Raw genomic sequence first — 12,753 nt, 5'->3', positions numbered from 1 at the left:
ATATATATATATATTCATACATATACATAGGTGTCTGGGGTGCAGCAGATTTACAAGACTCTATTTTTACTGTACAGAGGAGTTGAACTGGCTGAAGATGGTCTGAGGGACAAAGAACTTCCTCAAAGTACAATGTAGATATACAGAGGTGTCAAGAACATTACAACGTTACTTTTAATAACTTAAATATACTTAATGTATGTAGCCCCAAAGGTTTGATTAAATTAAATAAAATGCAAATGTCAGATTGAGACAGTTTAAGCTGATGTTTATTTGTAATTTATTCAGATCAATATTAGAGACAAAACATATGGATCAAGACATCCCATAATGTAAATTGAATTCAAATTATTGAAAAAAGTGCCATTTAAACAATATTGTGTTTTATTTAAGAAAACTTACAAACATAAAAACTTAACTCACTCTGTTTGTTTTTCACATGGGCTGTTGCACTTTCACTTCATGCACGGCTCCACCAAGGACTATATGTATAGTATATACAGTATATTAACAAGCAATTCAGATGCTTTGGAATGCACATAGAAAATGATAACATAGTCATTTCGAATTACAAGGTCCATACGTATTCGTCTTTATGCCCCCCCCCCCCCCCCTTCTATTTTTCTGTGTTTGGATCAGGAGTACACAAATTAGTTTTTTTTTGCAGATGTCAAGAGGGGAAGAAATGAGAGAATAAGAACAAAAAAGGAGTCAATCAATACAAGTGTGCTTTTTCTAATAAAGTTGTATTCAACCTGTGCTCCCAGCTCTGCAAAGGCTGCACTTACGATTGTTAAGTTGCTTCAATTACTTGGTCGCAGAGACATTTGAGAAAAGCCCTATTAACCCAGACATCTCAGGAAAAAAAGAAAAAACAGCCGGTTGTTTTCTCTCAGGGAATGTAATTGATGAGACACAGTGGAACAACACACCCACTGGAGCATCCAGTCCCACAGCAAATTATTACTTGGCTTACAATACTTTGGAGTCTACCTGCTTGCTGTTTTCATTCCGAGCACCAAACTGAAGCACTGGAAGCTGTTATTATATTATAAGGACACTAGATTTTAAATAAATACAGTACAGAGCATCTTAAAATTTTTTATGACAAAATTAAGCTCAACATTAAGCTTATATATATATATATATATATATATATATATATATATATATATATATATATATAAATGTATATCTGGGGGGGGGGGGGGGGGGGGGGGGGGCAGCTGTAGCTGAGTGGTTAGAGCAGTTGTCCTCCCATGCGAGAGTTGGGGGTTCGAATTCACCAGCCTTCACATGCTGAAGTGTCCCTGGGCAAGACACTGAACCCCTCATAGGATCTGATGTGTGTCCCATCAGTGTATGAATGTGATCTAAAGCACTGATTAGTCTCATTAGAATGATTTGTTCAATTAGCTTTGCAGATATATTCTAGAGTGCTGTATGAATGGTAAATGAGTACACTGATTGTAGTGTAAAGCGCTTTGAGTATCTATAAATAAGATAGAAAGGCACTATGTAAGTACAGTCCATTTACCATACATATATATATATATATATATATATACACTTCCTGTTTGTCTGTTGGTAGCTCGAGTGAATTGTTTGCTCGAGACATCTCTTGTTTTCCAGATTTATCTGTCTTTTGCAGTTTTTCATTGTAGTTCACAAACACACTTAATACAGTTGTTTTTCTACTGTTGGATAGTGCTTAAAACACCTTTTATCTTTCAACAATTTTCAGTTTTTATTGGTGTATTGGGATCTGCTAGTTCTTGCTAGCATTAGCTTAGCATGGCTGCTGCTTCTCTCCTGGCTTCCTCCTTTCTCACTTGCTCCATGTGTCAGATGTTTAGCTACTCCTCTGCCACATTTATTGGTATTGATACATGTAACAAATCTAGTCTTATGGTAGCTTTGGAGGAGAGGCTGTCTGAACTGGAAGCTCGGCTCCGCGCTGTAGAAAAAAACAGTAACTAGCCTGGTCCCCTTAGAAAGCACGGAACCACAGAGTCTAGCTCCCGTAAGCGGTCCTCCAGCAGACCCCGAGCAGCCGGGACACCAGGCCGGCTGGGTAACTGTCCGGAGCAAGCATGGTGCTAAGGCTAAGGCCCCCAGTTCACCACTGACCCGTTCACTTTTATAATTGCATATAATTTTATTATTGAGCATGCATCAAGATACTTTTATAACTGATTTTCCTTGCTCAGTAAAACACCCGCTGAGAAGCAGACCCTGGTTGTTGGCAGCTCCATAGTCAAAACGTGGCTTTAGGGACTCCAGCAGCCACAGTCAAATGCATTCCAGGGGCCAGAGCGGGCAACATAGAATCTTATTTGAAACTGCTAAATAAGGCTAAGGCTAAATACAGTAAGATTGTTATTCACGTCGGCGGTAATGACACCCGGTTACACCAATCGGAGGTCACTAAAATTAATGTTGCTTCGGTGTGTGACTTTGCTAAAACCATGTCAGACTCTGTAGTTTTCTCTGGCCCCCTCCCCATTCTGATCAGCGATGACATGTTTAGCGGTATGTCGTCGTTTAACCACTGGGTGTCCAGGTGGTGTTCTGACAACGACACGGGCTACATAGATAACTGGAGTTCTATTTGAGGAAAACCTTGTCTGATGCGGAGAGATGGCATCCATCCAACTATATGGCTGATTTTGTTTATCCCGCAAATCATTGACAACCCAGGGTCCAGTCCAGGAAGCAGGGTTGTAGTCTTCTACACCTCTCTGCTGCTTCTCCTCTGTTACCCACCCACAACCCCATTGAAACCTTCTCGGTTTTCAAATCCCGTTTAAAAACTCACTACTATTCAGTAGCTTTCAACACCAGATGATCTGTGTTTTGAACCTGTACGCTCCACACTGGTTTGTCATCATATTTATTATCTGCTTTGTTTTTATGTCTATACTTTTGATCTACTTCATTTTGTACATTGCTTCGTGTGTTGTCTGTTGTTCTGTCTGTATAGCACTTTGGTTGACCTTGTAGCTGTTTTAAGTGCTCTATAAATAAAATGGTATGGTATGGTATGAAATTGTCTCAATTCGCCAACGGCTCAAAGGAAACAAACCAAAAATCCCTACAACTATAAGTAGTGATGACTTCATGAGATTCTTTATAAATAAAATTATTTCAATTAAAGAGAACATTCAAACCATCCTTCCTTCTACTATCCCTAGTCCCCTGTCAAATGAGACAACTTAAAAAAATTCACTAGAGCCTGATTTGTGTTTGGAGAGTTTTTGTCCTGTTGCGCTCTCTGAATTGTCAACAACTAATAACCTCATCCAAACCATCCACATGCCTGCTAGATCCCATACTAACCAGACTGTTTAAAGAGGTATTTCCCCTAATTAATGTCCACATTTTGGATTTACTTAATTTGTCTTTAATGAATGGTTATGTACCACAGCACTTTAAGGTTGCTGTAATTAAACCTTTACTAAAAAGTCTGACCTTGATTCCGAAATTCTGGCCAATTATAGACCTATATCTAATCTAACGTTCATCTCAAAAATTCTAGAGAAAATAGTTGCAGGTCAGTTGCGTGAACATCTACAAAGAAATAATCAGTTTGAAGAGTTTCTGTCAGGGTTTAGAGTTTATCATAGCACATAAACAGCACTAGTAAAAGTCACTAATGATATTCTCATGGCTTCAGACAATGGACGTGTCTATACTGGTTCTGTTAGAAATTAGTGCTGCATTTGATACAGTTAATCACAATATTTTACTACAGAGGCTTGAATATGATATAGGGATTACCTAAACGGCTCTAAAATTGTTCCCTGGCTTTCAGCACTGTGTGATCTGTGCTGAGTCTGTGTGCATCACACTGTGTTGGTCATGTTGCAGTTGTCGTTGTTATCCATTATTGTTTTTGTTGGTTTCTGCGTTTTTGGTGTCCTGTTATGTAATCTGTTGCTGTGTGCTTGTTCTGTTTGTCCCTGTACAGCACTTTGGTGTGCTTTGTCACTGTTTAAAGTGCTATATAAATAAATTGGTATGGAATGGTATGGTAAAATGGTTTAAATCATATCTATCTGATAGATTCCAGTAAGTAAATGTAAATAATAAATCTTCTTCATACGCCAAAGTTTGTCATGGAGTTCCTCAGGGTTCAGTGCTTTGGCCATTACTCTTTACTTTATACATGCTTCCATTAGGTAAAGTTATTAAACAGCATGGGATTAGAGCTTCAACAACGAATTGATAAAATCAATAGAATTTCATTATTGATTCGTTGTGTCGCGCAATTATGCGTCTCTCACGGCGTTATGGAGCCGTTTTGTTCACCTTCAGTTCATTGTCAATGTTGACTGACTGAATAAAGTTTGAAAAAATAAATAAATAAACACTCTGCAGCACGAGTTGAACAGAGCGAGGGGGGAGGTAGAAGCAGATCATAGGCGGTGTTTTCAAAGGAAATTAAGTAAATTTTACAAATGACCAACGCAGCGAAAACTGTTCGACCCAAGTCCTCCAAAGTGTGGGAGCACTTCACAAAGATAAAAACTGAAACATGCAACTTTGAAAATTGACGACACATGAGAACCACGGAGATGAAATGTAAACATGTCGGAGTCACGAGGAGGAGGAAGGAGCTGCAGCTGATACAACTCGTCTCACTCCCAACTCATGTGTTACAGGTGAGTCTCTACAATTTAACACATTGTTCTGTTTCCAAGTGAGAAAACGTAACATTAGTCTCTCTGTAGCTGAAGCTGCTTGTTTGTTTGTTATCTGATTAATGACGGTGATAGAGAGCGTGTGTTAGTTTTTATTTAATTTAATTGGTACAAGCAGTGTTTAAATGTGATATATAAAAAAAATCTAACAAAGATAATAATTTAATGATTAAGCTTCAACTTTTAATTTGCTGGCAAAGTCTGAAGACACTGCAGATATGGCAGGATGAATTGCATTTAAACAGGAATTAAAGTAATTTATTACATCTACTCAAATGTGTGCAATTAAGTATTTTATATGTGTGTGTGTGTGTGTGTATTTAATTGCTCTTTTAGCTACTTTTGCCTGAACCTAACACTGTAAGTGAAACAAGGCATTCCTTGAGTTGCTGTAAATTATGTTATAATACGTATATATATGCTCTCATTCCAGAAAACAACAACAAACAATGACATCCTTCATGATGGGAAGACATCATGGACACCACAGCAGCAGCTGTCTTCACTGAAATCATTCTTAAATGAGCATCACTGACATGAGGCCTATGTTGATTATTGAAGACGAAGGCTTCACTACAATGATCCGCACTTTTAATCCAGGTTACAATAATCCACACTTTTAATCCAGGTTACACTCTTGCCTCAAGGACACATTTTACAAAGTAGACAACATATTGTGCAGGTATAAAGCAAACATTTGTATATATTTTTGTGTACATTAATTTTTTTAATGCTATTCTACTAACTTATTTTTTATTATTCAATATTTTACTAACAGAATAGTCAAATAGCAACCTGTTTTTTGTGCGAATTGCTATGTCAGTCAAATGTTCAATTTTGGAATAAAGGGGTGGAAATTAAAACTTTTTTTTTTGCCCATTCATCGATTAATCTGAAAAATAATCGACTGATGGATCGATTATTGAAATAATCGTTATTTGCTGCCCTACATGGGATACATTTTCATTGTTACGCTGATGACACACAATTATATTTGTCCATTAAACCCAATGAATCCAATCAGCTACTTAGACTACAAGCATATCTTAAAGACATCAAAACCTGGATGACTCTTAATTTTCTCCTGTTGAACACAGACAAGACTGAGGTTTTGGTTTTTGGACCTGAGCACCTTAGGGATGATTTTTTCAGTCTTTCTCCCTCCTTAGATGGCATTAATTTGTCCTCCTGCTCTAGTGTTAAAAATCTTGGTGTTAGTTTTGATCAGGACAGGTCTTTTATTCCTTCACATTAAAAACGTTACTAGAACCACCTTCTTCCACCTGCGTAATATCACTAAAATTAGAAACATCTTATCTAAAAATGATGCAGAAAAACTGGTCCATGCATTTGTCACATCTAGACTGGACTATTGCAATGGTTTATTATCTGGGTGTCCAAAATACTTCTTTAAAACATCTTCACTTGATCCAAAATGCTGCTTCCAGAGTCTTAACTGGAGTTAGTAGGAGAGATCATATTTCTCCAGTTTTAGCTTCGCTCCATTGGCTCCCTGTAAAATTCAGAATTGAATTCAAAATCCTTCTTCTAACCTACAAAGCTCTCAACAACCTGACTCCATCTTATATTACAGATCTTATTGTTCCATATTTCCCTAACATAACGCATCACTCTCAGGCTGCAGGTTTACTTGTGGTTCCTAGAATTTACAAAAAACAGAATGGGAGACAGATCTTTCAGTTATCAGGCTCCTCTCTTGTGGAACCAACTTCCAATCTCTGTCTGTGAGGCTGACACATCATCCAGTTTTAAAACTTGGCTTAAGACTTTCCTTTCTGCAAAATCCTATAGTTAGGGTCGGCTTGGGTTTCCTGAGCTGTCCCTTAGTTATGCTGCTATAGGGTTAGACTGCTGGAGGACAAACTGACCACACTTTTTCATTCTACTACTGTCTTTACTTACTCTGCTCAACCTGTTTTGTATTTGTAATTACTTTTTCTATCCTTAACATGTGTTTTTTTGTCTTTCTGGTTCTCCTGGACCTATACCTGGATCTACCATTCTGTGTTTGTTTGTCTCTCCTTCCTGTCCGCTCAAACCAGCCGGTCAAAGCAGATGGCTGCTTGTCCTGGGCCTGGTTCTGCTGGAGGTTTCTTCCTGTTAAAAGGGAGTTTTTCCTTTCCACTGTTGCCACTGTGCTTGCTCAAGATGGGAGACTGCGACAAAGCCAATATTCAACTTGTCTGCTGGATTCCTTAGATAGAGAACTTTACTAATTGGCTTTTATGTATGTGGATGTTTCTGTAAAGTGCCCTGAGACAACTTTGTTGTGATTTGGCGCTATATAAATAAACTGAATTGAATTTAATTGAAAATATGTACAATTTTTGTTGTTGTTTGTTTGTGTTTGTTTTAAGTGATTTTAAGAGTTTAGATAAAGGCACATGCCTTGCAGTGTTTCATTGTTTTCTAAAGGCAGTAGTATGTGTAAGCACAGCTGAATTCAACGACTTCTCAAGGGATAATCAAATCCTTGTGGCAGTAGAGCGATTACATTTCAGACACAGTGGGTTCTGAGCAGCCACAGCACCAATGTTTTGCTGCAAATGTTTTGAATAAATGACCACATGGTTAGCAAATAATTTCAGCAGTTTAATGTTTCCCATTAGTTTGACTATTTCTGAAAGCAGTCTAGAATGTACACTGCGGGAGCAAAATGCAAATAAAACACATACTTTACTATAAAGCGTTGCAGAAGAAAAAGCAGCAAATCATGAAAACTGTCTCCAACTAACAAGATGATTTGGCTTGATGTGAGTCTGCATGTTTTGTCTTTATCATTGTATTTATGCATTTTTTTTAAATGTATTTATTTATTTTTTAAGCAAATTCCTTTTTGCAGATGACTGAAACTCTCAATTGACTGCTGGTGTTAATGTGTTCATTACTCCATGTGAGCATTATTTCTCAAATGCCTGACTGCTTGTACTTTTCAGGAATATGAACAAAGCTAAAGTAAAAGGCAACTCCTATAACAGCAACATACATTGTTAACATGTGAAAGTAATTTCTTATGAAAATTAAAAACAGCCTTTTTATGTTTATCTTTATTTCAATTATTATTATTATTTTCTCATTTTGCTAAGAGCAGGGCAATTCTGAGTTACTAACTTCACTCTTAGAATGCTTTTAGATAATACCAACTACTACCATTACGTTATATATATATATAAAAAAAAAAGTAATTTTCAAATATTTTTTGTACACATGTAATCCATTGGCAAGAATGAGGGCATTTCAAAATAAATATAAAAAAGAAGCAACACAGATGGTGGTACAGATATGGTAAAACTCTCATGTGTAATATAGAATGTATCCATTATAAATTATGCTTTTTAAAATATAGTATACATTGCAAATAAACTTCATTTTAACACAAATTTGCAAGAAGACAATTGGTTTTGAGCTCCAACATCATGTTTTTGAGATAAATGCTTGTTTTAGAAAATTATTTATTTTAGGATTAGAAGGTGAATTGACATTATTGTCTCTTGAGAATAAATAGTTTTATTTATTTATTTTGTTTTCAAAAGATGAACTAGTGCTTTAACTTTTCAATTTTTTTTTATATTTAACTGACAGAGCAACACTGACAAAATATTGACAACATTTGTTTTTCAGGCTCATTTCATCACACTCAGAACTTTTATGAATTTAGATGCAAACACTTAAACAGTGTCAAACACCTTTACAGTGTGTTCTAATTCTAAAGTGGAGCAGACGATGACCCTGTTGCTTCACAGCAAAGAGGTCATAGTTCACAGCTCAGGCTTCTGTGACTGCATGGTCTACCATTGCATGTGAATTTTATCAGGTATTTTATTTTCCTCCATTAGAAAACATGTAGGTTATCTGGATACTCCAAATTGGCTCTGTTTGAAAAGTGGTGTTTGTGTTGGCCTTGAATTGATTTTATCTGGTGTACACACCTTCATGCCAAATAACCGTTTGAGTTTCTCCCTGTGACATAGATTGGGGTTATCTATGTGGATAAGTGGATGGACAGATTGAAGAAGGATTTTAAAGTCATGCTGTTGTATAACACTGGAGAGAAGAAAAAAAAAGTCAGACAATAAAGCATATTCTGGAAGAATTGCAAGCATTTAGGGGAGGAGCAATATTCCAAATCTGAACATAACTTCAGGAGATGTTCAGCTTAAATCATCATCAGGACAGTTTTAATGTTGCCAAATCCATAATTAAATTGTCCATACATGTGTCTTGAGGTGTTTCAAGGTAAACATGCATTTAATAATTCTCAATCAGATCATCTGGATATTTTATTTTTTTGTAGAAACGTTTTGCCCTCTATCCGGAGGGCTTCATCAGTCTGAGGAGTCCTAAGTAAACCGTTTCCCCACTAAGCAGTACACTCCTTAAGCAGACCAACCAGTTTACTGGAGATAAGATGGTTTCTGGGGGCTGTCCTGTCCCCCGTCGATTCCTTCCAGGCAGGCAGCCACAGCCAAAGTGGTTCAAGACATCAAAGCTCATGCTCAATCATCCAGGTACAAAATCCAGTAATGCTCATTCAGGTCATCTGGACAGTTTTTTTGTTTTTGTTTGTTTGTTGTTGTTTTTTGTGGATAACAGTTTACTTTGGACTCCTCAGAGTGACAAAGCCTTCCGGATAGACGGCGAAACGTCTCAAGAAAAAAAAATAAAAAATGTCCAGATGACCTGACTGAGCATTACTGGATTTGGTGCCTGGATGATTAAGCATGAACTTTGATGACATAAACATGCATGTTTTTCAGACTGTGGGAAGAAACGGGAGTACGTGGAGAAATCCAGCCAAACACAAGAAGAACATGAAGACTCCAGGTCCAGACTGGGGACTGAACCCAAGACAGTCTGGCTGTGAAGCAATGATGCTAACAAGTAATGGATGAGACGTGCTGCCCCAGAAAAGCCACATAAATGACAAAAACAGCCACCAATATTTAAAGTCTTGAACATTATGAGATGAGCTCATGTCAGTTCTTTTACCACTGGTCAGCCAAGGAGGTTATATTTCTGTTAGCGTTTGTCTGTCTGTCTGTGCACAAGATTACACAAAAAGTTATACAATTAATTTCATGACATTTTCAGGAACTGTTGAGATTGCTACAATGAACAAAATATTAAATTTTGTTGGTGATCTGGATCACTGTCCGCATCCAGGAATGATTCTTGTCTGTCTGTGCACAAGACGTTACTGCATGAGTCACACTAGGGTCTTGGTGGAAGTGTGCGCTCTCCGAGTGCTTCTAGTTAAATATGGTTTGATTTGTTTTTAGTCAACAAAAGGCATTAAGCAGCTCTGCAATGAAAATTGACAATGCGTCGGTTTAAAAATACAGTCTTTCAAGTAATGACGAGGTAATTATTACATATTTACATAAAATATGTAACTATGCTTTTGGAAATCAGTAAGACTTCAATGGCTGCATTATTCACAGACATGCTGGGGTGAAGCCACATAGTCACATTTTTCCCGTTATTTTAAAGAGCTGAATCAAATAGGAACCTTCCCTTTTGCATTACATTGCTGCAGAACCTCTGGCTCAACCAATGCAAATGACACAATTCTTTACAAAATCTCTGAAGCTTACAGTTTGTACTCCTCATGCACAGCATTCACAAGCTTGAGAAAACTCTTCCTGGTAACCAATTGGAGAAGATATTAAACTACCCATAACCCCACAGACCACCACACCACAGCCCTTCTGAGAGATAGGAGGGCAGCATAATCAAGCTCTGATAAAAAAGGCTATCACAGAAGGGTTAGCTTCCGTATCTGTAATTTCTGTGTTACCATAAAAGCGTAAACTTTTTTTGGTATACCATTTTCAATTAGTTGATTTGTCTTCAAGCTCTGGAAGTTGTCAGAATTATTGCCAAGCAAACAGTATTTGGTCGAGTCCTTATCATTTAATTGATCAGCAGAATGTTGTGCAGTAATGAATCGCTTCTGAGCAAATTCATAAATGACAGAGCATGGCATGTAGTAACAACTTCATTAGCTGGGGCTTGAGGTTTTATCAGAACGAAATGTTCATTATGGTGTTACCTTGCACTGACAATCATATCTTTTAGCAATCAAAATTAGAGCAATAATTCATGTAAATGAATGTATTTCATTGCAAGTAGTTACAGACATGGAAATTCAACCACAGATAATGTGCACTCTTCCTTGTTCAAGCAGCATGGGTAAATTAGTGAAAAGCTCAGTGATTCCCTTCCTGCAATGTTTTGTATGAGGGTAAAAACACTTCAGATAAGAAGGAATGAAACTAAAAACAGAATAAATCAGCAGGATATGTTGAGGGAGGTTATTGTGGATGGACAGCTGTTTTTTTTTTCGTTCCACAAACTTGGTGGGTGTGCTGTTGAGCGCTGCTTGGCTGAGCTGAGCTGCAGCACAACTGGCTGTGGCTCGCTTTGAAAAAAAAAAAAAAAAAACCTCACCCACTGAGGTTTCCCAAACTGTCACATGCCACTGAACCACGGTAAACAACACACACGCACACACCCACACACACAGCACAACACAGCCATTTTCATTAACCGAACCACTGGCACACTCAGCCCAGCTGGTCCCCGAGCCGACACGGGAACAGCACATCTGGTGTCAATGCTCCGTTAGAGGAAGGCCATCTGGTTGAGTGGAGGGGGGGAACAGACAGGAACAAGTCAACAGAGATTCTCATTGATACGACTCTCATTGATACTGCACTGTTCAATGTATACATGTGGAAATGGATTAGTTTGTCAGATGCAATGCAACATATACCCTGAGTGCATTAGTCCTCTTCCGAGTAAGAGGATTAGATGTCAAAGTCAGATTTTCTCTCTGAGTATTTGGAGCTAATGGCAACCAACAGATAGAATGTTTAATGGCTTCAACTCTCAGTAAAACACATTTTCACAACATGAGTTCCCTTTGTATTGTCCCATTGCTTTCTTAACATCACATGCACTGAAACATTAATATTTCTTAAGTGTCTCCATGTGACTCTGCAAAACATTTTATTTTCATTCATGGTCTTGTTGCAGTGTTTAACATGTTCCAGTCTGTTTCTGCTTGATAACTGACTTTTTAAGGACCTAGTCAGATTACAATTCTGCTTTTTTTTTTTTTTTTTTTTCTCAGCAGAACTGTAATTATACTTCAGTTAAAACTACATATGCAAAGGTGCCAGGAGATGTTGATTAAACAGAGTGTTCCACAGTGCTGCAAATACAAATCAAGCTTCAAATGCCAAGTCATTGAGTGGATGTACGAAGACGCTTTGACAAAAACAGTCTTTGGCTCTTGACGGGTACAAATCAAGAATATAGACTGAATGTCTAGAATAGGTTGTAATTACAGAGAGTACAAGTGCATACACACAAATCTAAAGCTACACATTAAATATGAATTTAAACAGTATGAATCATAGTATCGTGTGATGTTAATTACATTATCAGTATTTTCAAAGTATTTTAAAAAAATGTTGAAGTTGTGAAAAACATACTACTGCAAACTGAATATTTTTCTCAAAATTCTGTGTTAAAGACAATACTAATATTGCTGAGGTGTTATTATAACTGTTATTATTAATATTACTATCATATTATTGTTGTTATTATTATTATTATTACTACTAGTATTAGTAATAATGGTTATTATTATTATTATTATTATTAGTATTATTGTTATTATTATTATTATTATTATTATTATTGTTATTATTATTATTATTATTATTATTACTACTAGTATTAGTAATAGTCGCAGTGGTTGTAGTAGTAGTAGTAGTGGTGGTGTAAGTAGTAGATGTAGTAATAGTAGTCATCATAGTACTACTAGTAGTAGTAGTTTAGTCATAATATTATTATTATTATTATTATTAGTAGTAGTAGTAGTAGTAGTATTAATAGTAGTAGTAGTAGTAGTAGTAGTAGTGGTTAAGTTATAGTAGTAGTATTAGTATTAGTAGTAGTAGTAGTAGTAGTACTTGTTGTTGTTGTCGTAATCGTGGTGGTGGTAGTAGTAGAAGTTGTT

The sequence above is a fragment of the Nematolebias whitei genome, chromosome 14 (genome assembly GCF_014905685.2).
Source record: "Nematolebias whitei isolate Nwh7 chromosome 14, NemWhi1, whole genome shotgun sequence".
NCBI lineage: Eukaryota > Metazoa > Chordata > Actinopteri > Cyprinodontiformes > Rivulidae > Nematolebias > Nematolebias whitei.
This window is presented reverse-complemented; position numbering follows the sequence as displayed.